General features: G+C 45.2%; 1 protein-coding gene across 1 annotated transcript in view; it reads left to right on the forward strand.

The window, feature by feature from the left end:
• Positions 1–12,286, forward strand: part of LOC120902337 (delta-like protein 1) — a 124,062-nt gene that overhangs the window by 11,421 nt on the left and 100,355 nt on the right. The window contains exon 2 of the mRNA XM_040311017.1: positions 744–1,157. The gene's annotated coding sequence lies outside the window, so the exon portion shown is untranslated. The remainder of the gene's footprint in view (positions 1–743; positions 1,158–12,286) is intronic.

Genomic DNA, 12,286 nt, shown 5'->3' on the forward strand with positions numbered 1-12,286 from the left:
GGGTTGGAATTCTACTTTTCAAACTTCTTCCTTTCTTTCGAGCCGAGCGGGATATTTTCTAAGTTTCTTTTCTATTCTCGGGCACCTTTTTGTGTTCAAAGTTTGCGCTTGTTGGTGTTTCGTTGTTGCCTTTAAGCTTTGGCTTCCCTTTTAGCTATCGCTCCGTGTTTTTCCCGGTAAAATGCTCCCAAAGCATCGAACTGTTTTTTTGTTGCTGCTTCCACTCTCAACGGTTTTTGGGCAGAACAGAAATGCAGGTTCCGTTCTGGTTCGATTTCGAGCGAAAACGATCCTGGTGCAAATGCGAAACCTGCCAGGAAGGTTGCAATCGCTTGGACTCAGGATCGTTCAGGATGCAGCACCGACAATTCCAACCTTAAATCCATGACCGGCGGCGTGGGTAAGGAAGGTGAAAATGGTGCAGCGGGATGCAGAAGGAGGCTTATTAGAGCGAGTAAAGAGCGAAAAACGGTACATGGAAGGGAGAAAAGGTCCCGGTGGGAGGAAAGCACGAAACACAGAAAAGAATAATGGGTTTTATAAATTTTCAATTTTTATCTTCTCCCGGCTCCTTCGTTAGCAGGCGAAGATCAACAGCAACAATAAGGCCGGGACGTGGCAACACTGGCGCAATAGGCACCTTGGCAAAGAGATCGTTTACTGGTTATTTTTTTCTTCATTTTATCTCTCTTCTCCCTCTCTCTTTCGCTCTCTGCTGCTGCTGCTGCTGCTTTGAAACGCAGTAACCGGATGAACCGAATCGATCGACGCGCGTGATGGTGCCGTGACCAGGATAAGAGACGCCAGGCAGAGATGGTGAATGGAGGTTAGAAGCGAGGTAGCGCTTCGAGCGTCACCGTGCGCTAAAGCGGGATGGCATTAGGCGGCGCCAAACCAGCTTCGATCAACGCAAACACACACACACACACACATTCGTACAGCGACTGATGGAGGAGTACATGATCGACCGAGATCGAAGCGCCGACGCCGCAACGGGTGAGACCGTGGTACCGCGGAATGTGTGCGTGAGCTCTGTGGTGTGCGAGAGAGGTGTGTGACAGGAAGTTTTCATTTCACGAATTATGAGCCCGTCGTGAGTGTGTGGTGTGCACTAACGTCCGGCGGCGCCTAGAGGATGGTGGATGATGGTGTACGAGGTGGGTGATTTTTTATTTTTATTTTATATCGTGTTTGCTGTTGTTGCTGTTGTACTTGTTATTTGCTGGCGGATGATCTCCTTCGCGTTAATCTGCACCCCAACATTGCCTGGCTGGTCTTCCCTTCTTGAGCGTCTCCATCCTGTCTCTTGTGGGTTTTTGGTTTTGTTTCTCCTTGCGCTGCTTCACCACAGCGCCAAGAGGGTTAATTAATGCCCCGCTTACATTTTTCTGTGTCTCTTTCATCCTTTCATTTTCTCTTTCTATCTCTCTCACGCATTCTCGCTTGCCTCTCTTTGGCTCGTATGCTTCACCGTCTCGGTTCCGCTCTGGCTAGCGCGGAGGTCGCTCTTGGTTTGCGATCTCTTTCCAACCACGACACGTCGCCGATCAGTCTCGTGTGCGAGGGCAAGCTAGGCGCCACCAGCGATAAAACCGTGCGGGGTCGGATGCTGTGCTTACATACACACACAAACACACGCTCATAAACACACACATACAGACCTAGAGGTCTAGTGTGGAGTGGATTCGAATTTTGTTTTTAAAACCCCCGGTATTCACAGCAAACATTTACTGTGCGTTCTTTTCTGTGATGTGTGTGGAGTCGGCGGATGCAGTAATGGGAAGAAAAACCTGATTGTTTTGTGTTGCTCGCCCAGCGCCCCGGCCTCCTAACCTCCACCTGAAAAAAGTAACTTTTTGGGTCGAAGATGTAAAATCCCGAATGTACTTGGAGGAGCTTGCGAGAGAGAAAGAGGGTGACTTGATTTATCGAACGATGACAATTGTTTGTTTATTTGTTTTCTTATTTTTCTGTATGTGGAAGTGGAATAATGTATGATCCAAGGGGACATTTATCTATTTTTGAAGAAGTTGTGTATAAGGGGTTAATAACTCTCTACGCAAACTGGCAGTGACATCGCAGGGTGTGGCAGTTATTAGCGTGGGGGTTGAGAATTGGGACTAAATCATGAGTACTTTTAGGGGCGTTCTAGTTAGTGATTCGGAAGCTTTCATGTCACACAAGTTATTCCAGGAATCTTTATCAAGTTGAAGTTCTCCATTACATCCGCTTGGTCGATTTCTTTGGAATTAAGAGGCAACGTGATCTATAGATGAATTCAGGTTTTGGGTTATTTGGACTAGATTAGACCTCGTAACATGCTTGGATGTACACATGACACATCTCTGGGGTGTCTAGATGGGGTGATATGAAGGTTATGATTAGTCTAGGATACTTTGATCATCTTTATACGCGATCATCGATCAAATGTATCTGAAATCGTAGTCTATCCAACATGACGCATTATTTCGGTATATTGATTGAACGGTTATTTGATTCTAGATTCTCAAAAGCCTATCCAAACGTACAAACATGTTTGAATGTACACTTCACGGTCTTCTTAATATGCTTGAATGTACACTTGACATATTTCGGTAGTGGAAATGTCTAGATGTGGTGATATAAAAGTGATGTTTGGTGTATAATATTCGGAGCATCCTTATACAAGATCATTGATCAAACGTTATGAGCAAACATATCTGAAACATAGCAAGAGATTTAATAGATTGTAGAAGCTGAAAAGTCTTTTTTCAAGATCTTGCACTTGAGATAAATGTTAAATAAACGTAAGATTACATACATTATATTACATGTGTTATTGACAAACCAAAGTAAGCTTTAGAAGTAATTATTTTGGAGGAACTGCCTAGCTGTCTGTCTTTTTTATTGCAAATAACGAATCGAGATTAAACATAGATGTTTAAAACATGATTCTGGAGACATGTAGGTCAGGCCGACGTCTAGGTTACTTAAATGTAAATCTGCTAAATTCCCTTTTTGCTAATTTTTTAACACTAAAATAAAAATCCTCTTTTCTTGCTACACCTCAAATGATATCTTCCAACTGGGCTTCGTGGAATAAAAAAAACTCAGAGACGTGCGTTAAAGGAGAGGAAAAAAACGAGATCTTGAACGTGATCTTACGACCAGAAGGTGCGTTGACGATGACGACGGCGATGACCAAAAAGGAATCGAAACATTCCAACGTTGAACAAAAAATCCGGAGTGAGAGAGAGAAGGAGGGAGGAGGGAGGAAGACAAAAAACACACACAAACGGTCAAGTCGGCCATTTCGTTTGGACGATCGCAGGGCGCCATGTTGGCTCCGCACTGTCTGACCACGGGCCGGCAGGCGAGCGCGTTTATGCTGCGCCTGTGTGAAGCACCAGATTTGGTGCCGATCCCCCTAGCGGGTATACAGGGGTTGCTTTTCCTTCCGAGTCGGTTGGTTGTTTCTGTTTGCAATGGAGATTGGTTTCCTTGAATCAATTCAATGGTATTTGGTTGGAATTCCTGGGAAAGCTCCGGGTAAGCGGGGAGACTGAAACAAATGAGTAGAACAATTCGAACCGGTGCGCCCAGGGTTTCGATTTCTGGGAAGTGTCAAACACCGCCACACCGAGGCTTTTGTGAGGTGCTGTACGGTGTACGGACTCCACCGTACGTACGGGGTTTGTTTTCCGAAACGCTGCTTTAACTGCTAGAGCAAACGAAGCCGAACACCGAGTTTGCGAATGGTAAATAGAAGATTGGATTCGTTCGGCCAGAATCTCTGGTTGGCCCGGTGCTTCTGGAAGAGGTTGGAGAAGCGGCCTCAAAGCTGGCCCGGTGTGGTGTAGCATAAATGAGTAGCATAACGCCGGGCCCCGGTGATCTTCCGGGAAGCACGGAGAGGCGAGCGCATCGGGAGTTATTTCTTGCAGCCGGGCGTTTTTCTGTTGGCTGTTGGGGAAAGGTTAAACGGTGTAAAGTAAACAACAAATAAGATATGAGTATTTTTAAACAGTGTCCGTAGGCAGCATCTCGCACCCGTGTGTTTTGTGGTGCACCGAGTGAACGCAGAGTGTGATCGAAACGCACAAAGGCAAGCGGACTCCTGCGGGCGAGTTGAACAGAAGCGAAGCGAGTCTTGGTCGCCCGAGGGGTTAGAACTGTGTGAAGGGCTTTTTTGGCTGCCGGCTTTTGATGCTGAAGCCTCCGAAAGCAGTTTGTGTAGGTTGGTTTTGGAAGAAAGCAAGATGATGATGATGACGATGGTACACAACTTCTTTCCTCACTCCTTGTCCGTTGTACGACAGAGGGTTGCACTTACCGGGGTACTTCGTTTAAATACCTTGCCATGTGCACTGTGCACAAAGATGCAGCCTCCGGTGGCTTCTTTTTTTTGGGTCGGTTGGCGCTTTTTGACTCTCGTTTGTTCGCTTCCCAGTTTTTGTTGTCTTCTTCATTTCGGTGCCAGTGTTTGGCTAGCGTCTTTTATCTTATTTTGTGCTTCGCTTCTCGGGCCGTGCACCGTCCCGTTTCGTGAAAAAGGGCGGTGGTGCAAAAAGTGTGAAAGCAGCATCTTTCCGGCAGCAAGTGGACGCGTATATGCAACCCGAAGTGCAGCACCTCGGAAGGGTCTGCTGTTTTTTTTTATTGCTTGAAACGTGAAAATGAAGTTGACCTTTCCCTTACGGCTTGTGTAGCACAAAACGGGGGAACCGTTCCCGACATGAATGAACTGTAGGAATAGCTAATTTATTGGCTTTTTAGTTGAAAGTTTTACTTAATTTTCATAACGAAAAAATAAAATACCAGAATGCCTTTTCCAGACGCTGACCACATGAAGGGGGTTTTATCTGACCAACGGAGTGTCAAGTGTCGCGCAGGTGATTGATGTTTGACGTTGTAAAACTTGCACAAAATTGTTCATTAGTTAGCAAAATCCTTTTACAGAGCGGTGCATGATCGTTGGGAAGATTTTATCTCGCAATAGCTGCCGGAAGGGTGGGTCAATGAGTGTGTGTAGTTTCAATTTATAACACTTTTTTAGTGCGCAGGTAATTTGCGTGTAACGTTTTTATGTGTAAAAGTTTTATCTCCGGTGACCCATCGTAAGCTGCTGCACAAGTGCTTTAAATGACAGAAAGTGGTTGGAAATTGGTTATGGATAAAGTTTCAATAACGATAGGGAAATTTCTGTAGGTTTGTTCCTTAAGTAATAAAGTAGGAAAGTAGTAGTAAAAAAATATTTTACAATAAGATTATTATTATTTGGAATGAAATGATTTCATCGGTACTTATCCATGTATGCCTTCTTTTGTTGTGCATCTATTCAACTGCAATGAATTCAGGATTTCGGATATATTTCATAAAACCTAGAAAAGTAATGTCGAAATATTCAGATATTAGATAGGTCTATAGTTTGGATTCGATCTCACTACCTCGGAACGTGTGATATCGTGCATGACATTATACTAAACGTCCACGAGTAATGCTGTATGCTAATAGCCATTGAAGTCCATGCTCTGTCGGCGTGTTTACTGCTGTCTAATACATATGTGACTTAAATACCAAAAATGACGTCTTTGCTGAAATAATAATACCATAATGCTTAAGGATACTGCTGAGTTTATCATACGTAGAATAAATATTTATTAAATATTCATTCGTCCCGAGTAATAGATTTGTTGGACAATCTTTTATCTCATCTAGATCCTTGAACCAGCATGAAATGTTTACCATTTTTAGGGTAGCATTGAAGTGTTGTTTAGCTATGCTTACAAATGTCGTAGAAATTAAATTGCTCTCGCTTAATAATAACTTACGACAAGCAATTGTACGGCGCAACCGCACGGACGCAATGGCAAGAACATTATCCGCCGCTTTTGGGGTACAAAACGAGCTCAAAAACCATCTTGCCGGCGACGAACCTCACCGTCTCACTTCCTTCAATTAACACGCAATCGTTTAAATGCATCCACGCTACCCCGTAAACCATCATGCAACGCGCACACACGATCGTTCATCGGCGTTGATCACCACCGTGCCACACGGTGCCCGGCTGTGCGTACGGCAGTCGATGGCTATCGAGCACCGGATGTTGCTCCTTTCGAAGTCCTCCCATTAGATGCTCGTTATGATGATGAAGATTATAATAGCCACTGGGAAACTGCTTCAGCCCCGAAAACTTCGGCTACCGGTTTTACCTTCCCGGTCAAGCCCGGCGTTCTCTCTCCTTCTTTTCCTGTTTGGTTTCCACTTACCTTTGGTAGCATGCATTGCTTGGTCGCTTCTACCAAGATTCTGACTTTGATAGTATAAGAAGTCACCAGAAAGTGTGTGTGTGTGTGTGTGTGTGTTCATGTGTGTATGTGTGATTCATCGTCTATGGGGAAGGGTTTTTACGAGCTCTCGGTGCTTTTGTGTTTCGATTTTTGCCTTCGCCTTCGATCTGTGAGCAAGAAAACTGTGTTCGGAAATGGTTGGTCCACGGAAAGGAGTTTACGCGGTGGCCAGCTTCAACAGCCCTCCGCCCTCGGAGTGGAGTAGTTTACATATCACTTGAATTTTTCTGTTATGTAAATGTGCCTTTTTTCGGTACGATCGGTACCTATGGTACGGAGAGGCCTCTCCAAGATCTTGAACGCTTCGGTTCGAGGAGCCTGCCGGAATAGGGAGCAGAGCTACTTCTCCGAGCTTGTACTTCTGTTCTTGTTCAAGGCTGCTGCCGTTGCTAATGGGCACAGTTTGGCTGCAGATGGGCTGTTGCTCCGGTAGCAATACCAGTAGCTCCAGTAGGCCATCCATAACTCATTACCGGACCGCCCAAAACCGTTCGCGCAAAGGGGCTCAAAAGTGGCTTTCTCGAGTGCAACCACTACCGGAAGTCGTCGTACACATGTGAGGCCTTTTTTTTGTATTTTGATTGCGCTGTACATATTGGATGAGAGCCGTACAGGCACCGATTAGGCTGTATGATCCTCGTTAGACCGGGGCGCGGTGTTGGGCTTGAAAATCGTCAAGTTTGGATTGCTCATTAGCAGGACATGAGTGGTGCTTTCTTCGCAGCGCACACAGTTCTCATGCGCAAGAACTTAATCTTAGATTTATTGTGCTACACGCTGTCAAATGCTGTCGTTCGATGCCTTCCTGGACCTTGGCTTAGCTTCTGGGTAGCGCTGAAACCGATTTAATGGCAATTATTTATGTCTTTTGCGCGCATCTTTGATGTCGTGTGGTGCACTGCACAACAATTTGGCTGTGGCTCGCGATCGGAAGAAGATCCCGGGCAAATCGGGGCAAAAAATTGGGCCTCCAGAAGCGATGGGACCGCGCATCGTTTGAAATGGGCCGATAATTAACGAACCGTGCCCGGAAAGGTCTTGCCGAGGGCGCACGCTTTGAAGTGTGCCGCCCAGCGACCTCCTCCGCGCTTTGATCTGGTGCCGAACACGGTGGAGAGCTACGCGTTGAGCACTTGATTTGATTATGATTACCCGCCGGCCGGTGCCATATTCTACCGCCTCTCGTTGGTTGGTGCTTGATGTTCGTTGGTCCTGGTTCTTAGTTTTTGTTTGTTTCGCTCCGTTCTACTCCAGCCTTTCCACGTGTGCTGCCAAACGGGCGGTTGGCGCTCTCGTAAGATGTTCCGCTGTTGTTCCGACACTTTCACCATCTGCGGGGACACTCACACCCGTGCCCTCCGCCACTTGCTCGCTGTCACGTTATCAGCCACTCGTCAGCTCGTCGATGATCGGTCGATGTGTGGCAACTGTGGTTGAGTGGTGCCATGACCAATGGCACTACATTTAATAGTTGTGGCTTGTTTCCTTGTGGCCACGATTTCGTGTTACATGTTCGAGATGCTCGTGTAGAATCGTTTTATTAATGTGTATTAACTTTGTATGTTTTGTATTTATAATTAGTGGTGTTACAAAGAACTCTATCACTAGAGATCTTGATGACTGATAATTGAGGTAATTGCTGAGGTAGTTGAGGTGGAACTAGCTACTAAATACCGAAAGCGGGTTTGGATATTCAGAATTTTTCTCAGTACTCTTCATCTGTCAGTATAAAATCTAGAATGAAGAATAGATATTAAACTAAAGATTCGTGTCTCTAAAATCTTGTCCATGATTTTTGTTAGGCATGCGTATCACGTAGAACTCTTTAGATCTTAGAATTGGTGTTTCGTGCTGTTAATTGCTCTTTTAGTTTATAATATCTTTAAGTGATAATCATCATCTGGTCATCATTTCAGAATAGGCCCATAATGTTCATACAAAACTCTGGTGGTGTACGACCAGACAACTTTTCTTTCGAAATCATTTAAAAATCCGTCAAATAGACATCACTCGTTGACCATGTACCTGATAGACCATGAAGTATGATAGACTATATCTATTATAATAGACTTCATGGCAGACTATATTATTCAGTATGGAGTGCGACTTGCAGCTTGTTCTTTTTAATGTCAATAAATGTCTGGTATTAATCGTTTGCTTATACGGTATGATCCTATGATCTATATTTATATTTTGATAATTTTAATTCATCAAGTATCATGGAAGAGCTTGCGCAAGATTTAGAATTGCTACCTTGCAGATGAAAGAATATCTACTTTAACTCCAGTCAATCGGTACGACTTTGATAGTTCTGATTACAAAACCTCCAAAGTCTAATGTAAAAATTCCCCTACTGTGCCGGGCATCTTGAGACATGAAACGGCGATTAGCTTATCAGCCAGGCAGCCCCAAAAGAGGAAGTGTGAGATTCGCTTAAGCTCCAATATAGCTGATGGTTAGCGCATCATGCTTAGCTCCCATTCCCATCGCCAATGTTTACCAATGCATTCGCACCTTCTGCTGGGCACTGCTGGGCAGTGTAGAAGAGCCGATTTCCTTAATGCTCGGATAATCTACTCTACCGCCAGCACTTAGGGACTATAAATAGGACTAACTGCTACCTCGATACCGCCCCGACGATTGTCCACTTCAAAAGGAAACAGCCATCCTTATCAAACCCCAATGAGACACGTCCCCTCGTTGCCACTTATCTTTCCTTGTGTGTTGTGCACAAGTGGCTCGCTGCTAGATAGTAACGGAAATCGATGCCGAACCCCTCTGTGTTTCGTGTGAACACGGTGTCTTCTTAAAAGTGAACACAAATTTAGCATTAAGGCGTCCGATCGCGCCACCTTCAACCCGTCCTGACCGTGCACCCAGAATGTCAGCTATGTCGAGTAGCCACTTGTTGTGTAATCTTACCACCAGGGCGCACACACAGACAAGCACACGCAAATTCCACCTGTCTTTGCCGCATCCGGTAATGAGGGATTTTGCCACCGTCTAGTGTGTGTGTGTGTGTGTGGCTCCACTTGGTCAAACGGCAATCGGACGAGCGGCTTTTGTAGACAGGATGTGTACATTGATCTTTTTATAGCGCCATCCACACATCGCGGATGGATCCGCGGGAGGTGGTTCGACACTTGAAAACACTCTCCCCCTTTGGACATCGGCGAGGTTTAATAGCATAGGACGGCTTTGCGGGAAGCTGTACCCTTAACTAGTACATGATACGGTGCGTATAGAGACACGATGGCGTCGACAAGGCTACGATTCAGTCCCACATTCCGATTGGCCTACTGAAATTGATTTTCTCACGCAATGTCACCACGCGCTGCAGCGCGGTTAATAATCGGGACGCGAAACTTCAAAGCTGTTTTTCGAAACAAAAGCTGTCGTAAAGCTAGTCTTTTTGAAGCCAGTTCTGGTTCGGCGCAGGCCCAGCAATCAGTTTAATAATATAACGAAAAATAAACACGCCACGCCATCGGCCAAGTGCCGGCAAGTGGTTGGGATGAAGGGTTTTCGCGCGCGCATAGCATGGAACGTCGTGTAGCGCCAAGCGCACACCAACTAAGCGGCGAAAGACCGCGCTGAAGCAAAAACCCGAGCGCCCCGGCAACACAACCGGTTTGTTTGACTTAACCTCCATAAAAATATGATGTCAGTCAACACACAATCGCGAACTGCATGTGCGCAATGTGGGCTCCGGGCGCTTCGTGCCACTCGTTTCGTTAATAGCGGGGCGAATCGGTGGTAGAGGACGATTCATGGAACCAAGAGTAAAAAAAAGGGAGCGAACGATGGTTAGCGGCATGGTGAGCCGTTGAGCGAGTTTGTTGGATGCTGCTGGATGTGGAGTTTGTCAGTTGGCACGAACTAGTCGCTGAGGTTTCATTTTTGTTCGTCTTTGGAGGATGCTTTGAAGATTGGGATGGTTTTGCTGTTAAGTTGACAATCCTGAGGCACTAGTGGGATTTGCAAGGGGTTGGTCTTTTTTGAAAATATTCAATGTGCAATTTACACATCATCAAATCAGAATTAAGATTTTTTGTTATTTCCTGGAGTAGGTTCCTCCATTAAAGTGAAATTAATCTTCATTTCAGAAAATCATGTTCTTACATTATCTGGTTCTATTGAAGATGGTGGTTTTATTGAAGAGTACTTCTGGAATATTTCTTAAGTGCCTAACCCTAAAAAATGAACAAACGAATTCTGAGCAACTTTCGAAATCCTCCAACTCCTCAGCAAGCACCCAAAACGAAAGTACTACAAAATCCTGGTCCATTTTTTTTGTAAAAGACGTTCACCCAAGAAAGGCAAAACAAAACAAAAGCACGAAGCAGCCCTTAACTAGAGGCCAATTTTTGGGAGCGCTATTTCTTTGCGCGAGACTCCCTTTTTTCTACCTCTGCTGTATTGCCTTTCTTCCTTTTGCGTGGCATTTCATCTCGTTTTCGGATGACTTTCGGGCGTGTGTAGCTCTCTTTGTGCTGTCCTGACCGTGCGCCTCAAACCTTCTCCACCTTCAACAAGCATGATTTCTTGTGGCGTTGTTGTCATGCCGTTTCTTCTTGTTTCGTCCTGTTCCCCGCGAAGATGCGACGGAATTGGATGAGGAACGATGTGTAATGGCCCACCGAAAGGATGATCGGACGGCTTAGCGCTTGGGATCCGCAAACTCTTTGTGGGTTGTTTCGTTTGAACCTTGGGAGCCCATTGCGCATTCTTTCATCTCCCCCTTTCGCTACTCTTTCTTCGTATGCTTCCCCCCTTCCCCTAGATTGGTCGTTCTGTTCAACTCCTGCGTCCAAAATCAACTCCTGCGAACGAATTCCAACCTCATGAAAGCAAACGAAGGCAGTGGCTCTTTCCCGTGGTGGCTTGTGTGGTATGTCCGCGCACCAAGAACTTCACATTCCGCGGCCGCTCACTCGCTTGCTTTATTTATTTATTTTCGTCAACTGCTCTCCATTCTCCGTCCGTGTTTAGTCCTCTCGTTTAGCCAACTTTGAGCTTTCGTTTATTTAAGTATTTATTTGCCTCCAGCACGCCAACCACCCTGCGTGCGCGCGGCTCTCAAAACCTTTACCCGTGTCTACTTCAGTCTGCTGGCGCTGGCACATTCCACCGTCGCCATATTTGATTGATACCGCGCGCGCTTCGAAATGGACCAGAAAATGAGCGGTTTTACAGTGTGCTGCGGGTTTTGAAACATTATTGTACCCGGTGTTCTCGGGGGTTGTTTTTCACACGTTCACGATCCTTTTGCGGTTCTGCGGGGTAGCTCTACACCTAGTCCCGGTGGTTTTGATTTATACACGGCCTCAGCTTTGGGCCTCCAGCTTTTGGCGGTGCCGGTTGAAGGTGGTCAGATTGATGTTGATTTCGGTCTAGGGGTAAATGGGGCTCGGCCAGCCGGTCGGGGTACCGTTTGGAGGATTGGTAAAAATTAATCACTTTTAATTATACACGCAATGCGCCCGATACTAATGATACGCCCGTGATGATGTGCCGTACGAGAAGGATATTAAATGGTTGAGCGGCACACTTTGATTGGAGAATTTACTTCTACCATAATATCTGTGGTGCAGGAAGAAGTGCCAAGGAGAAGAAGGTGATTCTGAAATTTCAAATTATGTGCTATATTGTTCTACATTAATGATGTACTAAAAGTGTAGTATAAAGTCATGTAGTATAAGGCATCAGATTATCAAAAACACTTTAACAGAATGTGCATTTACATGAACATAACCATCTGTTCAAGGCATGAAGTTATCAAATGTGATGTTTAATCTGATCTTGAGATCATTAGATCATATCATCATCATATTCATTATTATTTTCGGACCTCTGCTCTTCGAATAAAGATCTCAATAACATCCTGGTGAATGGTTAGTTCAATTTCAAATCAGTCCTCAAATTGTATTTCCCATATTATTAGTGATATATAAATT

The sequence above is a fragment of the Anopheles arabiensis genome, chromosome 3 (assembly GCF_016920715.1).
Source record: "Anopheles arabiensis isolate DONGOLA chromosome 3, AaraD3, whole genome shotgun sequence".
Lineage (NCBI taxonomy): Eukaryota > Metazoa > Arthropoda > Insecta > Diptera > Culicidae > Anopheles > Anopheles arabiensis.